The sequence below is a fragment of the Amblyomma mixtum genome, chromosome 5 (genome assembly GCF_055824585.1).
Source record: "Amblyomma mixtum isolate Tamu chromosome 5, ASM5582458v1, whole genome shotgun sequence".
Classification (NCBI taxonomy): Eukaryota; Metazoa; Arthropoda; class Arachnida; order Ixodida; family Ixodidae; genus Amblyomma; species Amblyomma mixtum.
The window spans coordinates 19,535,583-19,556,272 of record NC_143016.1 but is presented as its reverse complement, the minus strand read 5'-3'; the positions used below and the strand labels follow the sequence as shown (position 1 = coordinate 19,556,272).

General features: G+C 43.7%; 1 pseudogene across 1 annotated transcript; it reads right to left on the bottom strand.

Moving 5' to 3' along the window:
• Positions 1–278: 278 nt before the first annotated feature.
• On the bottom strand, positions 279–20,326 carry LOC149341430 (steroid 17-alpha-hydroxylase/17,20 lyase-like; annotated as a pseudogene). The gene is made up of 10 exons (XR_016282929.1): positions 20,281–20,326; positions 16,744–16,914; positions 15,000–15,179; positions 13,951–14,044; positions 12,255–12,410; positions 9,668–9,876; positions 6,875–7,000; positions 6,530–6,634; positions 6,139–6,270; positions 279–696 (listed from the first exon to the last, which is right to left on the bottom strand). The product of XR_016282929.1 is annotated as a steroid 17-alpha-hydroxylase/17,20 lyase-like (transcript).
• Between the last annotated feature and the right edge of the window lie 364 nt (positions 20,327–20,690).

Here is a 20,690-nt window from a genome sequence, read left to right as displayed (position 1 = left end):
GACTCTCTCAATTATTTGGAGCACGGATTGATTTCGGTAGCAGATTTCCCCAAAGCGAAAACTACGAATTTTTCTGTACGATTTTCATTACCTCTGCCTCCACCACCAGAAACACATCGCCACTCCCACCACACTGGCCAACACCATCGCCATCATCATCCTCGTAACAACAAGCAAACAACACACACTCTGAACCTCGCATGCGATCTGCACTTGAGTGAGTGTGTGCGCTGCACAAAAGAGAAACTGAGGATGTAAGTCTTGCTTGCACGCCTTGCTTCTTATTATGATTCCTTTAATGTGTATCCTCTTTGTGAGGACACAGACTGACGCGAGACATTCTTTAATTCTTCCTCGTGAGCACGATGTTCTGCTTCACTGGCAGCAGAAAGAGGCTTGAACCCCCGCCGTCCATCCTGACATCCGAGGGCTTCCAGGGTGCGCTGCAGCTGAGCCTCTGCATGAGTCGCACGAGGATGTAGAACATGTCCATGTGTGCCAGTTTCTCTCCGGGACAAGTGCGGGGACCCATGCCGAAGGTGAGGAGCGGCCCCAAGTCCTGACGCAGCTTCCCTGTGGAGAGGTCCAGGAATCGCTCCGGGCGGAACTCTTCTGGATCGTCCCAGATCTTGGGGTCATGGTTGGCGGCGTAGATGTTGTACATGATGCCAGTGTCCTTGGGTACAGCAAGCTCACCTGTAAAACAGTGAATGGAAGAACCGATTACAACTCCCGCCAAATATACTGGCGACGGTACGCGATTTGAAGCCCACCTGTGCAAGTTTATTTGCTTCTCTTAACTACAGTCATGCTGCCGAGCCGGGTAACTGTGAACATGCTAATGGATATGCGGCAAGAAATTGTGAAGGAACTGCTCATATTCTTATTTTCTTCTTTGTTCGAATAATGGATGATGTTAGGCATTGGGACAGTTTCCTGCTATCATGGTCGTGTTTGCTTTATGGATTGCAAGCAGTGCTGTGCCGTTGTCCTCAAGCTGGTTATAATATGGCGTTTCCTTGCTTCTGGCTAACGATTTAGTTAAGATATTTATTTAGTTAATGTGCGTAGGGCCCTTTAGGTGAGGGCCTTGCATGACGAGTGGGCTTATAAAATTGTATTAAAAGAGTGATTCGATGGCTCCTTTGATATGAACCGGGTTTGTATGGGGAATGGCACTTCTAGCAAGATTGTTCCCGTCTTGTGCTGTTGGGCCAGTAAAGGAGTTTTAAGGTGTGTCGTAGTACGGAGTCGAGATGTGTTCACGGCCTTGTGGTTACTTGTACGGACTGGAAAACGATGACCAGGTTCAATAGGAGATCAAGACGGAAAAGCACGCGCGGTAAATGTCATTACACTTTATGTCTCGCGATTTTACTGAAGTGTTGAAGGTTAGGCAAATGTGCTTTATTCTTAACGTATCACTGGTGGATTTCGAGTAATTTGTCTTGATGAATGCAACAGTGCAGTTTTGAACGAGATCAGCAGAATTCATTAGGTTAAGTTGAGCGAGGTCCCAGATGGCATATGAATGCCTAACTTCTTCCTGATCAATGTTTTATAAACTATAGTAATTAAAACTAGGTGGGAGCTAGATTTAAATTTCTACAAGAGTAGCCGTGTTAGTTCGCACTGTTATCTATACGAAAGCTATGAGCAGTGGGGTAGCAGTAAAACAAAGTTCAGCTAGTTGGAGCGTCAAGTCGGGTTCTGCGAAATGTTAACGCCTGAATACATAATAAAATTAGGTATCCTTTAACAAAAATTCTTCCGGTATTTTGATGTGAGGGCAAGGTCTCTTCAGTTAATGTCGGGCTAAGTTAATGCCACCGATTGTAAGGATTGGACAATGAGGGCACTGGATTTCGCTGAATGCACTGCGCAGATTTATTTATTTATTTATTTATTTATTTATTTACAATACTGCTGGTCTTATTGCAAGACCATAGCAGGGGCAATTAGTACAGTGCAAAAAACAAATATAAACATATTATTCAAAGGCAGCAAAGATGGCATAAAAGCAAAGGTAGGGAAAAGTGAATTGGCCATAGCAAAAGGATATACAGAACAGATCTTCGACAATGGTAGGCACAATTTCAAAATGCACTCAAAATCGCATACATGACAAGTTAGAAGGGGTTGTCTTCTTGCCTAGATTTGCAGTCACGGTTGCTGCATCGCCACTGTGCATTACGACAAATGCTCTATCTGCGACACGAATGGTGATAAGGATTGAGTGCAGGTGATGTTACGATCCAAGCGATTCCATTCACTAATGGAGAGAGGGAAAAAGGAATGCTTAAACGTGTCATTATGGCACACATACTCGGTTAGTGTGTTCGTATGTTTGTGCCGTGAAGGTGGCGATTGTGAGTACGTCACGTATTTTTTCACATCTATCCTGTACTGCTCGTGTAATAATTGAAACAAAAATTTTAAGCGCGCTTGTTTTGCTCTTGCGGATAATGTTTGGAGACCGGATGAAGCTGCAAGCAATGTTGGGGAATCTGTGCGCTTGTATTTATTGTGAATTATTCGTAGGGCTTTGCGTTGTATAGCCTCAAGTTTTGTGATGTTAGTTATTGATTGTGGGAACCAGACTGTGTTCGCGTATTCTAAGACTGGCCTTACAAGGGTTTTGTAGGCCAGGAGTTTAGAAGATACTGGTGCGGACCGCAAGCGTCTCCTGATAAAGAGAAGTTTCCGTAAAGCAGTAGACGTGATGTTAGCAATGTGAGAGTCCCACCTCAGGTCAGAAGACAGCGTAATACCTAGATATTTATGGTGTTTAGTTTTCGCTAATGGAACGCCGTTTACAGAGTAAGAAAAGCAAAACGGGAATTTTTTTCTTGTTACTGTCATACAAACGGATTTTTTAGTGTTTATTGTCATTTGCCACGTGTTACACCATTCTGTTATTTTTTTTAGAGAACTGTTTAACGACAGATGGTCTTCGCGGTTGTTAATAGTTTTGTAAAGAATGCAGTCATCTGCGAAGAGCTTAATGTTACAATCAATGTCATTAGTTATGTCATTGATGAAGAGCAGAAATAACAATGGACCAAGGACTGATCCCTGAGGAACGCCCGACGTTACTGGAACTGTTTTGGATGAAACATACTCAAAAACCACAAACTGAGACCGATTTGACAAAAAATCTTCTAACCAAGATAGTAAGTCGCCTTCCCCGATAACAGTTTTTAGTTTTCCTAGCAACTTATTGTGTGATACAGAGTCGAATGCCTTTGAAAAATCGAGCAATATTATGTCTGTCTGGCTACAGTTATTAATATTAAGTGCTAGATCGTGTACAACCTCTGTTAGTTGAGTAACGGTTGATAACCCGCGTCGGAATCCATGCTGATGGGGTGTCAATATACTATTGCGCTCCAGGAATGAGGTTATGTGCTTCGAAATTATGTGTTCCAAAATTTTACATGATGTACTTGTAAGAGAGATTGGCCTATAGTTTGAGGGTGAGGTAGTGTCCCCTGATTTATGAATAGGTATGATCTTTGCCATTTTCCAGTCTCTGGGCAGCCTTGATGATGAAATAGACTTGCGAAAGATAATACCAAGGTACTTGCTACACCATTCGGCATATCTTTTTAAAAACTCATTTGGAATATCATCCGGACCTGTTGATTTTTTTGGATCTAGGTTCAGCAGAAGATTGAAAATCCCGTCATCGGTAATTCTGAGTGGTTCAATATTTAGCAGGGGCAAATTGCAGGAGTCGGGGATGATGCCGTTATCTTTAGTAAAGACTGAAAAGAAGAAATCGTTGTACATATTAGCAGTATTGGCCTTATCTTCTACAGAGAGACCGGACTGCACCGTTTTACGGCCACGAAAATGGCTCCAAAACCTGTGTGGATTATTTCTCAAAAAACTTGGGAAAGTTACGTTGAAGTAGTAGTCTTTCGCTTGTTTCGTGACCTGTTTGAGCTTTTCAACGGCACTGCTTAATTTAGATTTCCTCACATGACTACCACCTTTGGTCTTGATAGCTCTGCGTAACCTCTTTACATGACGCTGCGCGTGAATGACGTCTCTAGTGATCCAAGGGTTATTTTTAGCGATGCGTTTGATCTTGAGCGGGACAAAGTTAGTCATACAGTACTGTACAGCGCGTTTAAAGATAAGCCACGTAGCGTCTATGTTTGTAGATCTATCTGATGCGCTCTCGGCAAAGCTGTCGAATTCATGGGCGAGATAAGTTAGGATAGCTGCGTCGTCTGCCTTTGCAAAGTTTTTTATGGTGGTGGTTGGACAGTGGCATGTCATGGTGCATTGTAGCGGTAATTCACAAACTGGGATTTTATGGTCTGAGATGCCTTCGATGACGTGGGTTGCAACACGATGGACGGGGAAATGTTCACTGATTAAAATCAAATCAAGAATGTTTTTTGTTGAGCCTTGTACGCGTGTAGGATCGAGAACTATTTGATGGAGGTTAAAGTTTATCATCAAATTAATTACAGCGTCGGAGATAATTGAAGTGTGATGCATGGTAGTCCAGTCGACATCTGGTAGGTTAAAATCGCCCATTAGAATGATTCGCGAGTTACAACAGTATTGCTGGAGGAAATCTTGAATTACCGATATGCATTCGTGTCCAGAAGAAGGGCTTCTGTAGAAGCTGCCAATTATAATGTTGGTGTTGTTGCAAATAACTTTGCAGAAAACAGCTTCAGCGCCGGTTACTTCAGGAAGCATGACAAATGGGATGCGCTTTTTTATCATAAGTGCCACGCCACCACCGCGGGAGGCGCGATCCTTTCTGACAAGTTCGTAGTTCGGTGGAACAATTTCATCGTCGCTGACATCTTGGGAGAGCCAGGTTTCAGTAATCGCAACTATATCTGGTTCGTGCTCAAGCAGAACAGTCTCTAGGGATTCGACCTTATTTATAACGCTTCTCGCATTGATGTTGATAACCGTCAATTCTTTGACCGTGCTCCCCGTCGAGTCATTGGTGGGCTTAGATCGGTAGAGTTTTTTTCCAGAGGTGGTTGTTTGGTCTTCCCATCATGTTCTTTCAGAGGTACTCGATTATTCTTCTCATAGTCCCAGACATATGCACGGCCGTTGATGAATAACTTGTCGAAGGCCAAGGACACCTTTTCTTTTCTTTCGCGTTCATCTTTCGCGCTCGCCCAAAGATTTTTCCTGATTTCACGAATTCTGGGGGAAAAATCCTCGCCAATACAGAATCTTGTGTCCTTTAGCTTCCGACCGTTCCTCAATATAGCTGTCTTCTGTCTCGAATCTAATAGTTTAAAGATAACCGGGCGGATCTTGTTGCTCTCTGGTCGTCCTAATCTATGAATTCGTTCGATGGCGACCTGGTCAAGCCCCAGAGTATCTTCAATAATTTTTTTGTTAACAGCCTGCTCTAGAGTTTCGCTGTTCTCTTCATCCTCCTCTTCTAAGCCATACACTATTAGATTCGATCTTCTGCTCCGGTTTTCCAAATCGTCAATCCGTCTTTCTAGTGTATCAATAATTTTAGTCATGCGGGAAACTTCATTCTGGCAAGACGTAATCTTGGTTTCTAACACTGACAATGCATCCAGTTTTTTATCTATTTCTGTGAGTCGTTTTTCTTTTATGTCTTTTATGTCGCAAGCAATGTCCTTTAGTTGTTTTGCAATCTGCGCAAGTTCAGGGCCAGGGTTAGTTTCCACATCACCTCCTAAAAGCAACAATTTTCCAAGAAACACTGCAGTATCGTGCACTATACTCTGAAGCTGCGGGCACGGCAGCACTAGTAGAAAGCGGTCATCTGAACGGTAACAATTTCCAAATTCTTTTCTTACCTGCACAATGAAGGCAAAATGATTATTCCACCGCATGCCGGTAGTGCCGCCGTGCCCAGTGACAGCGTGATGTTCGGGGAGGCAGTATATACTGTTGATCTGCGGTGGCGCTGGCAGATGAACAGGGTTACGAATAAGCTGTCAGAATATGGTGGGTGGTAGCATGAGGCTAAGATAATATGAGGAAGGCAGTCCTCCAGCATACAAACACAAATTTATAATGAAATTTAATTGAAAAGGTACGTGGTAGCCATTCAAGAATGATGACGCCACCCCGTCTCGTATGGCATATAAAGAAAATATTGTCAATGCTCACCAACTTTAGTGTCCGTAGACGTGTTGTGCGGGATGCCAAGTGGAACTATTGGCCGGAACCTTAGTATCTCCAACAGGCAGGCCGCGGTGAATGGAAGATTGGCTCGATCTTTGTACACAGGAGGGGTGCTTCCTGGAGAAGGCATATAAGGACGCTTTTCTGAAAAGTGGCGCTTTGCCGGACATGAAACAATGCAAGACTGATTCCAAGGTCGTAAGTTAATTTTTGAAATTGTGGACAAAATGCGATGATGCTTTGTTTTTCACATTTCACTTGGTATGCCTTGCGATGTGTTTTTCAGAATGCATGGTGCCTTAAATTTAGCAGCGTAAATACACCCAGGCTCGCATCCAGTGAAAAAAAAAAAATCTTATGCGAAATAAGATCTTGCCAATGTTTTCCTCAATTTCTTTCTGGATCTTTTCTTGAATCCTTGGTTCCTTTGCCAGAATAAGAAAGAGCCAGTGAAGTTCTCCAGCCGATGTATCGGTGGCAGCTGCAATAAAATCAAATGTAGTATAAAAGCCATTCATCAGACCCAGCTTAGGAAAGTCTTGATGGCAGTTTTATAAATGTTTTTGTACGTTGTATTTTTAGAAATCCCGTGTATTAAGGTCGGAAAATGGCCTAATATTACAGTGCTATTTATAAAACTTTTGATTTAGGAGACAGGAAGGGAGTTACGGAATGGCACACCAACAAACAAGGTTGGGATTCTGAGAAAGTCACTACGTACCGCCAAAGATGTTCAAGACAACCTGCACCATGTTGCCTCTGGTCAAGTATTCAGCGTCGCCTTTTTCCTCCTGTATGGCTTCTTCTCGAGCGGCAAGCATGGCTTGTGTGAAGTTCTCTGTTTTGCCTATACGAATCAGAAAATACTTTGGCATCGATACTGCGAAAGTCCGTAGAGAAAAACTCGCCAACAAATAAACCAATTGTTGAAGCTATGACAAAGTGGTTGTTTATAAGTAAACTTTGGCATCTACTAATTGCCTTCAGTGCCCGCAGTTTATTACAAAATTGTAACATGCAACTGCTGTTCGTCGAAAACAAATCAATCAATACACTGGCCCACGAGTGCATTGAATCACACCGTTATCTCTTTTTGATGCAGCTAAAACTTTTAGCCCATATTTCTGCATCAGACAATGTATATTGTTAACTGTTAAAAGAAGTAAAAACACAAGAATTAGATTTTTTTTTGTTTTTTAGGAAAGGAAATGGCGCAGTATCCGTCTCACATATCTCGGTGGTCACCTGAGCCGCGCCGTACAATTTTAATCTGCGCATGCTTGTGAATGTCTCTGTATGGTAAAAGGAATTGCCTCACGGCCAACTAAAGTTTCTTGTACTGCTTCTCCGGAAGCTTTAACGGATGTTAACTTTTCTCTTTTTATAAGCAGCTAATAAGCTTCAGCTGCCTGCAGATGTATTAGAGTGTTAGAGCACATTTCTATATTTCTGCTTGGATGTAGCTGAAAGAGCGGGGCAGAATGGTGTTTGAAATGTGGGTGCTTTAAAGGAGATCTCTTCCGAAAGCTCTAGTATATCATGCTGCCTTAGCAGATACTGTCTGGCGTTCAGCATGTGCCATCGTACAGAATTATCTGGACGTGAGTAGTTTTATTTGGCTAGTCCATTAGCACCGTTCTTCAGGAGCGCGAATAAATAAGCATTTCAGGGCACATCATCCCATCGGAGCGCCCAAGAACAGAAGCACATCTACAGTGAAGGATATCCAGAACATAATTTCTCATCCTAATACGTAAGAACATCCTATCGCACAGAAGTACACAAAGAACTTCACAACACTTCCTTACGCACGCATGTGCCTGAAATACAGTGCCTAACCATTATGAGTTCGCCACTTCAAAGTAGAGATGTGAAGGCCTGAAAAAAACACTGCAATTTGGGAAAAAACCCGTTTTTTTTTCGTTTTTTTCAGACGAGAAGAAATGGAAAGAAACATCGAAAATTTTACAATGCAATTTCAAGGTTTTATGATTGCTTGCTTTTTGTTTAGGTTTTTGTTTTCGCTTTGAAAACTATTACAGCGTGCATCCTTGAACGATTGGAGAGCAGTAGTCATCGCCGGTGCCAGGTAGTGCTTTTATAGCGTTCGTGCTGCGAGTACGCGGGTTGAAGGCCAGGTCACATATAATATCCAGGCTTGACTTAAAAACACTCTAATACTTGAACTCACGGCTGAAGTAGAACAAAATGGCTTCAAATTCTACAGTGCTACACACATGGCATAAATAACATAGGCTGCTGTGAACGTAAGCGGTTTTAGCCAAATACAAGCCTAGCTTCTTGATTTCCAACGTAGCAGAGTACAGGACAACCGCAGGAATTTGGTCCAAGACAGGGGTTTTCAGCGAAGCACGTGGCCCATCTACCTGGTGGCAAGGCCTTTGCACCAACCAGCCGCTAACTCGTCTGGCTTGCCGACTGCTGCAGATACCACCATCATCCGCTAGCTGCAAACGAAACTGGTCACGTTTCGGAAACGTCCGTACAAGGATTCGCAACAGGCTTTCAGGGGAACGCGTTCGAAAGCTTGTGTATGTGCAGTCGAACCTAGCTGTGGACACAGCTTCAATCCATGCTGCTGCGCGTAGTGCCGCATCCAGCGACAGTGACTCTGAGTCCGATATGGAGTGACTTATAGATCAGTTTTCATGTTCCCTTTCTCGGTGCAATAAAACAAGAAGTTCGTTACACAAATATGACATTTATATCTCCATATTCGCCTGAAGTGCAAATCATCATTTATTTTCTCGGTGCAGTAGAACAAGAAGTTCGTTTCGCAATATGACATCTATAACTGCATATTCGACTGAACTTCGGAGCATTATTATTGATCGTTGTGCTGTTGCAAATAAATCTGTTTTGGTCACGTTTTGCAAAATTTCCAATTTATCATGAAAAAAAAAGCCTGAAAAAAAAACGTTTTTTTTTCATGCCATTCAAAATTTCTTGAAATTTTACATCTCTACTTGAAAGTGCATTAGGTTGGAGTTGCATTAGATTGAGAGTGATATTGAACAAAGCGCAGAAACTGAAACATCACGAATCCTTGCGATACTGCGCTGCCGAGGCTACCCCTTCATCATACCAACTGTGTGGGAGTGCTCACAGGTAAAACTATTTATTTATAAGGCCTTACGAAAACTCTCTTTAACACTTCGTCCTAATTTTAGGAATAGTTGGCTGCACTACATAGGAATACAACCTGTGGCCATCAGCAGGAATGATGCGAAAAATTGGTGAATACGCAGAGCCAAGAAAATTAATCAATAGTATGATACGGACCAGTGCTGACAATATTGCTCCGTGAAATAATCCCTGGGTCAAATATTGAACGCGACCTGGGAATAGAATTTACAGTTGTGCTTCATGTTCAGTAAGGCGCAAGGCACATCTCAGGTGATCGAAACATTAGATACTTGGACCTTTATCATTAGTGACGTTCTATCGAAAAAATTTCTTGGTGGAAAAGAAGTGCCCAGGCCTCTGAGCATACCTGACACGTAGGTGGCTTCAGCCTTTGCGAACAGCCTTTAAACGATGTGCCTAAACTCATGAAACAAGGCTTCGATCTTCTTCTCTCTCCTATGATACAAAAATGCCAGCCAGGGCGCGATGTCGCTCGGAAGACCATTGGGCGCAACCTCGAGGAACTCGTGGTCGATCTCTTCAAGACGATATATCTCCTTGCAGTCCTCGTCAAGTCTGTAAAAGAACCCGACATGATTCGAATAAAGCTATTCAAGGGAACGTTGTTGGCGACTAGGGGAACAAGTGAGTTGCACAGTACTGTGGAAACAACTTTTAGCAAACGTGTCATGTTCCCACCGAACTCGGCATGAATGTGAATGCTTGAACAAATGTAATAGTCGATGGGAAAGAAAGACAATATTGCACGTGCCTGCCGAGTTTGTGCTCCGAACTGCGAAGGTGACGACAGAGAAACAATAATGCAGGAAAAGATGTAAACCTTGATGACATAGTTGTTCTGAATTGAGAATGATAGACTGCTGCAAGTAGCATCACGATTACCTCCTCCAAAGCGCTTGCTTGATCATCATCGTCATGATCGCCAATCTAATTATGCCCATTGCAAGGTAAAGGCCTCTCCTGTATATTTCCAAGTAATCATGTCTTGGGCCGGCTGCGACCACCTGATCTCCGTAAGCTTCCTAACCTGATTCGCACATCTGATGACCTGCCATCACCTACTGCGCTTGCCTTCTTTTGGAGTCCACCCCATTGCGCTTAACTGCCATTGGTTATCTGCCTTTTCTTCAGATGTCCTGCCCATCTGCATTTATTGTACTTGATTTTTACTAGGGTGTCATTAAGCAGCATTTTTTCTCTTACCCACCCTGGTGTTTTCTTATCTCTTAACGTTAAGCCTATCATTTTTCTTTTCATACGTCACTTCGTCGTCCTCAGTTTTGCAGTTATTTTCTTGAGGCTCCACCTTTAAGCCGCATAGAAAAGACCAGCAGGATTCAGCTTTCATATACTTCCCTCTTGAGGAATAGTGGTAAACGGGCGCACATGATCTAAGCTTAGTGACTTATTCATTAACATGTTAATTGTGTAATGTATTTTCATATCCTTGACCTACGTCAAAACGACAATTGCGTTCCGCAGCTGGTGTTTTCAGTTTCCGACTGCCTGCCGCAAATGCTTATCAGTTCTCGGTAGGCGCCGGATGTTTAAAACTTGCTGAGGAAGCTTGGGCCAGAATTTATGTTCCGGAACCCACTGCGAACCGCTAGCCTGATTGATGTCTATAATTCTTTGGGGCCTTGAAGCACCCGTGACTAGAGTAGCACTTGGTTAAGTCCGATTTTTTCTAATGCGTAGTCTGATGAGCGTAGGCATCCACTATTGCATTTTCACAGAGACTGGAAGTCGGTTGCAAAGTCGGAGAAAAAAAGACCGGGCCTTTATCTACGTCCGTTAATTTCAAACATTCAACTGGCGCACAGTGCTTATGGTATAAGTTTACGATGCGCCATGGCGACAGTGCGGGACGTACTTTACTGATACCGTGTGGCCCAGTGAACATGTTTGTAATGAAAGAATAATTATGCATTAGCAAAGGAAACGGTACGGCCTTCCCAGAAACTTTGTAGTTGGTGACAAACAACTTGTCCTGGTGCGGGGAATGAGCGCGGAACCAACACCTATTCAGGGCAGTCGCTCTACCAAATAAGTTATCCCGGACGGCTAGCAGATCGTAGGACGAAAGTGAATTGTGAATGCATCAACAACTCGACTGAGAACTGTGCTAGTCAAATGGCTTTTAAGGGGATCCCCCAAGATGGGGTGCATATTTATTAAAGGAATAATTACTCATGAGCATCCGCCCTAGCGCAGCCTTACGGCTACAGAGGAAAGCTGAAAGGAAAGCAAAAGAAAACTAGAAATCTGGAAATGAACATGTTTACCACGTCAGCTGCACGTATACTTGTATTTTGCAGCAATGAATTCGTGCGTGAAGGATCATCCACAGGCGCGAAGGGGAAGTAACATAAGCTTCTTCGAACATGAACATTTGATTACATAGCTTGTGCGACAACGCTGGGCAAACTTTGCAGAAGGTCAGTGTTGGGAGCAATTCTTATTATGTACAGACATGGACAAAACTTTGCGGAATGCGGATTCACGAAAAAAAATTATTGCTGCATTCTTTCACTGGAGCTAGTAATCTTCTGGAGTATGACGCACACATGTTTCCTAATGTTTATGTGCTTTTCTTTGACCTGCTTTGAATCGTCACAGAGAAATGAATTTTTCCTCGCTGACTCGCATCCCGCCAACTATTGTTAATGGCTGTAACGGGTTGGACACCATAACGTGAAATGACAGAGTGTTGACAGACAGAATCAGTAGCGTCTCCTTGTAGCAGCGAGAACACGATCAAACAACGAGGCACGGCGCTTCTCTGCCCTCCTGCCGGTGTTTCTCTTGCTATCCGGCTGTATTCTAGTAGTTGCACGGAGTTATCAAAGGTTAACTATCCTCGCTGCGTAATGTCACGTTAGCATGTCCAACTTTTTTCAAATTGCGAAGTTAAGAAACATCGCCGCTCCAACCTTGTCCCGTAGACCGACACTCCTATCAGGTTGTAGAGCATGTAGAAAAACGGCTCTCTTGAGTCGACGAGCTGCGGTCCATGTTGCAACGAGTCCACGAAATTGTCAACGACATCCGTGCAAAGCTTTTCCAGGGAGTCACTCACGGCGTATTTTCTGTAATGATTGAAAGGCGGGCAGTTGTCAAAGATCTGCACCAGCAGCACAGCACATTTGTATGTAATTACTTCCTTAGAAACAACTATTGCAATTACGAATAGATTACTGCGATAAACACACCAGACCTTACTTGTTTTCAGGCCGGCTACTTTTACTAGGCGTACTTAAAGAAGACGTATTTTGTGGAGGCGGAGCGGAAAGGTTCAAAAAGCCATGTGTAAGAAATGAAGGTGATTTCCCTACCCTTGTGCAATCGACGTTTATATCAAAGCGTAGATGTGTGACAGGCAACCTAAAATATGAGCGTTCAGGTGGTAAACAATAACAAACAATTTTTTTTCGCTGTTAGCATTCTTTTCAGGAGAGATGGCTGCAGTGCCAGAAACAGAAAATGTGTAAGGTCGCATACACTAGCTATACCGGGTGTCCCAATTAGTTGTAACCAGTCTTAAAAGCATGGAGTGTCCTAGCCCAGTGAAGCCAGTTGAGGGCTGTTGCGAGTCCTAGTCGGCAACTTTTTTTCGTTCTGCAAAGCGAAAAAGTTAGTAAAGGCTAACTACCTAACCTTTTATTTTAGGCTTCATAAAGAAAGTGTCATATGAGAAGTTGTAGATAGTTTTGGAAGAGAGCTGAGAAATGTTTGCGTGCATTTTTTTTTTACCGGCATTAAAAGATAATTCACACAGCTCCCGCGTGTGTCTTTGAATGTTCCGTGCATCTCGTCCCTGCTCTGTTCCCTAACCATGCAAAGGAACCAACTAGCCCGCCAACTCGCTTGTCTAAACAATGAAAAAAGCTGCTACATGACACATCTGATGCTTCGGCGTCCCAAGACGCGTGTCGGAGATCAAAATCCACTTTTTTCTGGAGAGCTGTCCCAGATGGACCTGCGTAAGCTGCGTAAGCGATACCTTGGTGCGAACACTGCGGCCAGCTGTATTTCAAGACGATCTACAACTTCTGAAATAACGCTATGCTTCTGAATCCAACAATTAAAAAGTTAACTAATTAGTATTTACTAATTAACTTTCGAGAAGAAAAAATGCTGCAGGCTGGGCTATGTGAACCTCATTAGCCTGAGTTGGTTTCACTGATTTAGGACACTTTGTCGTTTTTAAAAGCTTGGTTATATTAAGCCAGAACACCTGGATGTCCTACTTCCCAGTCATTACATTAAGGTTCGCCACATATCCAGTCGTGTTACGCGATGTATTCATGTAGTTTCTAATAAGTGTCTTTCATGGCTGTAGCGTGCTTAATAGCTTGTGGCCTGATACAACATTGGTTGGAACGCGAGTCGTTTGTTTGTTAGGAGCGGTATATCTAAAGCCGCGCATCGTTATTCCAAAAGTTCAAATTAATCATTCTCGCGGTGCCTGCTCCTGAGAGTGAAAAAGTTAAACGCAAGCATTTTCAAAGCATAAAATAGTAGCCTGCCAACGTATCATCGTGCGCATACGAGGTGAAAATGTCTCTCTACTGCAGTGCATCACAGTAGAGCTGAAATGCGCTCTATATGCGGCCAAGCAGTACTCGCCTGACTGCAAGCAGAGAAACCTTGCGAAGTGCCTTCCATCGCAGGTTGTAGTCTTCGAAGAGAATGTTATGATTTCCTTGAAGTTGCAACTCGGCTGGAATGTAAACGCATCGGACTCATCATTGGGCAACAAGCGTTGAAGCAATGGTGTGCAGGATGTGCGCTGTCGAAACAGGTGTTAATGACAGGTTTTAAGCGCCTATTCTGCAAAACGTGGCTTTAGCGTGTAGCAAAACGTTGTTCTGTTTACATATAGAAGCGCACTGTTAAATTATTGAAGGTATGAACACTGAGAAGGGATGAAGTGGGTGAAAGATACAAACCGGTATAGGAAGGAGTACAGCTTATTGATCTATGTGAACGGAATCGCCGCCGCTTAAATTTCTGTGGTTGTGCTGTAGACGTCCTCCATCGTTTCCGACAGACTCGTAGACTTGTAGCATTTGCTTGACAACCGATCGTGAACTCAACGGACTTTCACGAATAGGAGGCGTACAAACTTTTGTTTGTCCTCACTTTAGGAACCACGGCCCAATGAGATAAGGAGCAAGGGGTGAATGACAGCATTATTAATATTATTGTGCAGTATGCAAGGAAATTAGTGGGTACGGTAAATCTGAAGGATACTAAAGGGATCTCCCAGAAAATATAGGATATAATTAAGAAACACCAGAGAGTGAAAGATTGGAGCCCCATAGATATGATAGAATTGGCAGAACTGCTAAAGTTAATCCGTTTGCTTAAGATAAACGAGATAACGAAGTAAAAATTATGTTACAGAGAGGATTAAGCAAACTCAAGCTCACAGGTAGCCTCAACGAAATTCAGATTATAAAAGGCAGGAACAAAAATCAGATGTACGCAATAACAGACAACCAAGTCACTGTAGCTAGCAAATTTGGATATGGTTTTTGGAGAAGCAGATTGGTTCTATGCGGATTTTTCCTGCAGGAAGAATCATGGCATCGAGCAAGACTGCATAAATTGCGCATTCTTTATTCGTTGGCCAGTGTATGCTAGTGAGACAATCATCCATGTCTGGCGCTCACCCATTCTCGACTGGAAGCGTCCAGCAAACTCGTGCCTCCGCTCAAGAAACGCCTCTCGTATGGCGTTGTGGCTGTTGAGGATCACCATGGGTTTCTCGGCCATCCAAAGCGTGAAGACGTCGCCGTATGTTTTGGCCCACTCGCTTGCTTTAGAGTGCAGGTCATTGACGTTGCGAAGCGCTGCGCGATGAATGGAGGACGCGCACAATAGGGATGAAGAAATGCCATGGACAGGAAGAAATTGCACGTGCGATTGAAGCAGCAATGGCCACCTTATTTGGCATGTTTGAAAACTGCCCTTACAAAAATGTTCTGTAGACAATCCATAGGCTTCTTATACATTCTATTGACTTCCTATATGCATTTTATATTCTGTATTCATAGTCTGTAGACTGTCTACAAACAAATCTACTAAAATGTATGACAATAAATCTATGGATTGTCTATAGAATACCTATAAGGACTCGTATTGTCTTATACTAGTCTTTAAGGATTTTTCATAGCAGTCTATAAGCTCTGTTGACAAAAGTGCAAAGACAATCTATAGACTGTCGAAAGGAACTTTGGTAGAGAGAGGGTGTGGTAGATGGTCCTTGGCGATCACAAAATGAACAAGGGAGGGGAAAACCTCAGGTTGCTTCAGCCAACGTTTCGACAAGAGCACTTGTCTTCGTCTGGGCGCGTGAAGACGGAACTTTTGTAAGGGATGCTAGAAAATAACGATACTCCAAAAGAACGGCCCTCCTCCTCCTCTTCTTTTCTAAAATCTTGGATCTTTAGTTGCACTTAGAATCGGAATGGACAGACTCACTGGAGTTATTTCAACTCTGAAAGCCTTAACGTGTCAAACACCGCGAAACATTCGTTACTTTGGAAGTCTTTCAAGGTAAACTCATTTGTCCCGTTCAATGTTTGTAAGCTTAGCTAAATCCAGTGCTCTTAGCACATTTACACTATAGCATTTGCACATTTATTCTTGCATACTTTACCACTTCACCCTATTGGAACATCTCTGGACCTTATCTGGCGCTCAAGTTCAGCAAACTGCCGACACGCAACATGCGGCGTTGGACGAGCTTGATAACCTACCATCAAGAAACTTGATCCTTGATATCTGGGCCAACAACTGACACACAGTGTTGATTGAAAAGAAGTTTCAAAACTGTGGAGCATGTATTCTGCACAAGATGCCTTTGTAAGGTATTCGTTGCCATGACCACCATAATATGCGTGTTCAGCGCTGCCAATGCGTAAGCGGCGGTCCCCGTCTGCAATTACAAATTTTGCGGTGGCTTCGATCTAGAGCCCTTTAAAAAACTCATCGTTGACGGAATTAGTCTTAGCCTGCTATTTGCGGCGCACACAAGGCATAATGTTCACTGACACCATTTCAATGGTCACAGACATAAATAGAAGTACTTTGTATAGCGGTAAAACGGTGATACAGAGTGCATTTGTGCTCCAGGTACATCAAGAGTGGCAGTAGGAAGACAAGTTGGGCTTATGCGTGACGTTCATTTTGAATGAAAAACACAGCGCGAACGGGGGCGTTGGAAGAACAAGAAGTGCACATTACTTACTGAGTTCTCCGCTCAAAAGTACACGTACCCACTTTTAAAGCAACACAATGACATTGCAACCACCTTTCTTCTGGAAACTGGTAATGCCGAGATGATGTTGCGGAAATGTAACGTAATGGCATGTTTAGAAAGACATAAGCTTTTGCGCAGACAGATGACATTACCGAGAAGGTTCCCGACTAGCGGCAACGGGAACGGTCCCCTGGGGTACTTGGACACCTTGTGGTAGAAGCGGCCTACAAGGTACGTCACGGCAAAGACCAGCGCCGTGGTGATCCATCGCCAGCTCCACAGGAAAAAGGCGAACTTCTCAAGGAAAACGCTCATGGCTGTGTCTGCAGTAAGGGAAGGGGAGTGATTGAGGTGTGCTCTGACATGTATACGCAGTGTAGCAGTGGGATCAGCTTGGCATATTGGCGCTTCAGGGTCAAACTGTAAGCTTAACGCGAGACATTGACTCAGTTATTGTTACAGAGAAAATGAGGACGACTGTTTTAGGAAGAAAACTTACCAGCGTGTGCTTTTCACCTGCGTGCTCAGAGTACTGCGCAAGTCCCACATTTCATGTCGCTATTATCGTCTGCTATTTTCAGCCATTTACGCCACATCTTTGGAAGTTTGCAGTTTCATGGCATGTTCTCTTATTTTTATACTGCAGCCTTTGACAACCGGATTTTTGTTTAGCGCTTGTTGGCCATATTTATCATTTCCTGTCAGAAGATTCACGTGCCACTTCTGTGTTACGTCTCAGGTAAGATGTGCTGTTCCATCTTTGAATCCTTGGGGGGAGGGGGGTGCTTTTACGCTGTTTATAAATGAGTACTAATATTCAGCTATATCTAGACAGGTAGAACAGAACAGAAGAGAAATGGGTAAATGGGAGCATAGGTTAGACAGACTTCACGCAGAAGGTCAACCTTGAGGAAATGACGAGCGAAAGAAGGAAGGCACAATGTGAAAGGTACTTTTAAATAGTCCAAGGAAGTACTTTTTGAGGGAGTCGTAAAGTGTAGAGAAAGAAATGAAATGACAGGGTTCGATAAGGGGTAGTTTTCAGCATAGCGAAAGGCAGAGAAAGGCTCTCCAGATGCAACTTTCACTGGCGCTATCAGAAAGCACGCGGGGTTGTAGATTCTTGCGAGTTATGATCGAAATGGGATGTGCGTGCTGATTTGCCCTTGTGATCCGAAGAAAGAGAGACCAGGTTACGGCACTAGAGGCCAAGAACTACGCAGGAAGAAAGGTGAAACAGGAGATGCCGTCGTGCCCTACCTGTCCACACCTTTACCCGTAACTACCAAGGAGCTCAAAAATGTGTCCACACACCAGTGGGGCGTTCTAACGGCTCAGAATTTTGAACCTCTTCTGCGATATGCAAATAGTCAGCTTTCCAAGTGCGCTTCAATTATGGGCTGCGTTGGTTCGCACAAGTTCCCGCGCATCCAAGCCCACACAGCGAACATGAAAGTGGGGTTAAATGAAAAGCTGCAAGTATTCGGCTCTTCACAATCGTTGTTAATTGCAAGCCTTGACTTTGACTTGCCCGGTTGGTTTGAAATGTTCCTTTTCCGCCTTTTCTAACACTGCCGCTGATTGTGGTCAAGTTGAAGAGCTTTCTGAAAACTTAAACTAAACTAACTGCTTGAAATGCAGAAACGCGTATCGCAGTCTAATCTCTTCCTGTAGGTAGTTATTGTGATTGAAAACACTTTCTTTAAGCCCCTGCCCTGAGGCATAACTTTTGCTCCCTTCTGTAGCACGGTTTCTGACAGTGTCTTAGACTAAGATGTAAATTCCTGTGCGCTAAATGCGTTGTAGTGATTATGACACCCACAGCCACCTGGCGTTTATTCGCTGACAGCCATATGCAATGATTAGGAGTCGAGAGGTTTCCATTTGCTCACTTGAAAACTACTTTGAAACGATATATACTGAGCCCAGCCCATTCAGTGTTTTTTGTTTCAAAAAGTGAAAGCCATATTCAGAGATACTTTGGGCATTTGGTACAATAAAGGTAAAAAGTTGGGCATCCACTTCTGTGCCAGTTACAGGATATGTCCAGTGAAATCAATTAAAAAGCGAGGACAATGAATACATAGACTGATGATACACAAATCTGCCATTTAAATAAACAAACAATGGTTCATTACGGGTTTAACAAAAACGACCATCGCAACAGTTTGTTCACTTTTGTGATACCGCAGAGCCTCATTCGTCACACCGTTTAATAACGCAGTGAACGAATTTCCCAAGTGCAGCTTTTCTGCAGTTACCCCTACCCCTAGCGACGTAAAAAAAGAAAAAAAATCATCTGTGCAGTGCGTAAAGATAGACATTTAAACGGCTCTGTGTTCTGCCTTGTTCCCTAATACGTGGAAGAAGGCTACAGGTTTTTCTTCCCCGCTCCACAGTGCCGTAATAGGGCGCTTATCGTATACACTGTATGTTGTCGGCGACCTTCCGTGGAAATGTTCTGGCAGTGAAGCTTTGGGCTACTTCTCATCTCCAATCAGAGTGGGGGGGGGGGCAGGGTTCGATTTCCAGTGGCGCTTGGTACCCACCGGTGATACAATGGCGGGCACAAGCTTTCCCCTAACCTCATTCTTGGCTTTTGTAGCGAGAGCTACACTACGCCAGCCGCTTCGCGAGGTCAGCGTGGCTGCGTGGCACCATGGGCAGGGTGTCGCACCGAACGGGCGATGTCGTTCCTTCATAAAATTTAAAACTGGTTTTTGAGGCAAGGGAATACGCAGTAACTGTCTCTAATATCTCTAAGGACACCCGAACCCTGCCATAGGGGAAGAGATAAACAGTGGGATCAAATAAATGGTTTATGGTTTATGAGGGTTTAACATTCCAAAGCGACTCAGGCTATGAGGGACGCCGTTGAGAAGGGCTCCGGAAATTTCGACCACCTGGGGTCCTTCAACGTGCATTGACATCGCACGGTACACGGGCCTCTAGAATTTAGCCTCCATCGAAATTCTAGCCACCCGCCACGTCAGTTGTGCGCATGCGCGGAGTGTCGTCAGAGATGCGGCGGGTATATGTATCACAGCGATACGGAGCCTGTGGTAGAAATGGACAGCTCGGAGGAACGTAGGGCTCGTCCTAGGAACGAAGGAGGAGGCGAACCGAGGAGACCGAGGGAGAGCGCGCTAAGCGTCTTGATAAGCGACGTAAGGACAGCGTGGCTATACGGGCTCGCTTAGCCGACGACAGTGAATCCACGAAGACAGATGACGATGAATCGAGTTCTGCACCTCTGAAAGAAGCTAAACTCTCGCTACTCTACTATGTTTAACCAGGGCTAAACCACAGTCAATTTTTTTTAGGGTGAAATGCTTAGGAAATGGACCTTTGACCTCATCTTTAGTAGGTGAAAAAGCCCCTTGTGCAATGGCGCGCTATTTGGCCAGAAATGCACTTGCACCATATAAATTAATCATCATCATCATGAATGAGCTTACTTGGACATTTTTGACAGCATTAAGGATAAAAGCAGAGACGACTGTTTTCTTTTCAAATCCATGAAACAGAGCTCTGAACAGAAACAGAACAGAGTTGAGAATTATAATGTGAGAAATCGAATGACTCCTTGAGCGCACGAAAAAGAAATCAAATAAAAAATTGTGTAGGTGATGAAAGCGGTAAGTGCGTCAAAATATTAAAGTTAGAGGGAAATCGCTCGTAACGCTTACCTCTCGAAGGCTCCTCAGCAGTGTAATAAAGCACCTAGCGGGTGCTGCGTCGAAAATAATAAGAAAGGCTCGCAAGATAATACCCTCGTGTTTGGGCAGATAAGTCATATGCCAGGTATGAAGACACGCTGCCTTGACGTCATCTGTCGTTGTAGGTCACCTCCGTTTTCAGTGAATAACAGCAAAACAACATAAAAACTCACCGAGTACATTATCAGCGGGACGTATCACGGCGTTAGTGGTGCGTATGAGTTTTTCTTACCGTTTCGTCTCGTGTTATCGCTATTGTTGGGAATTTATCGAAAACACTGAGGAGGCTAGAACACAGACAAACGTGCAGTAATAGATAATATGACTGAGCTTTTGCGTTTCAATTTTTATTGTATCGTTATTGAAGCCCTTGCATTACA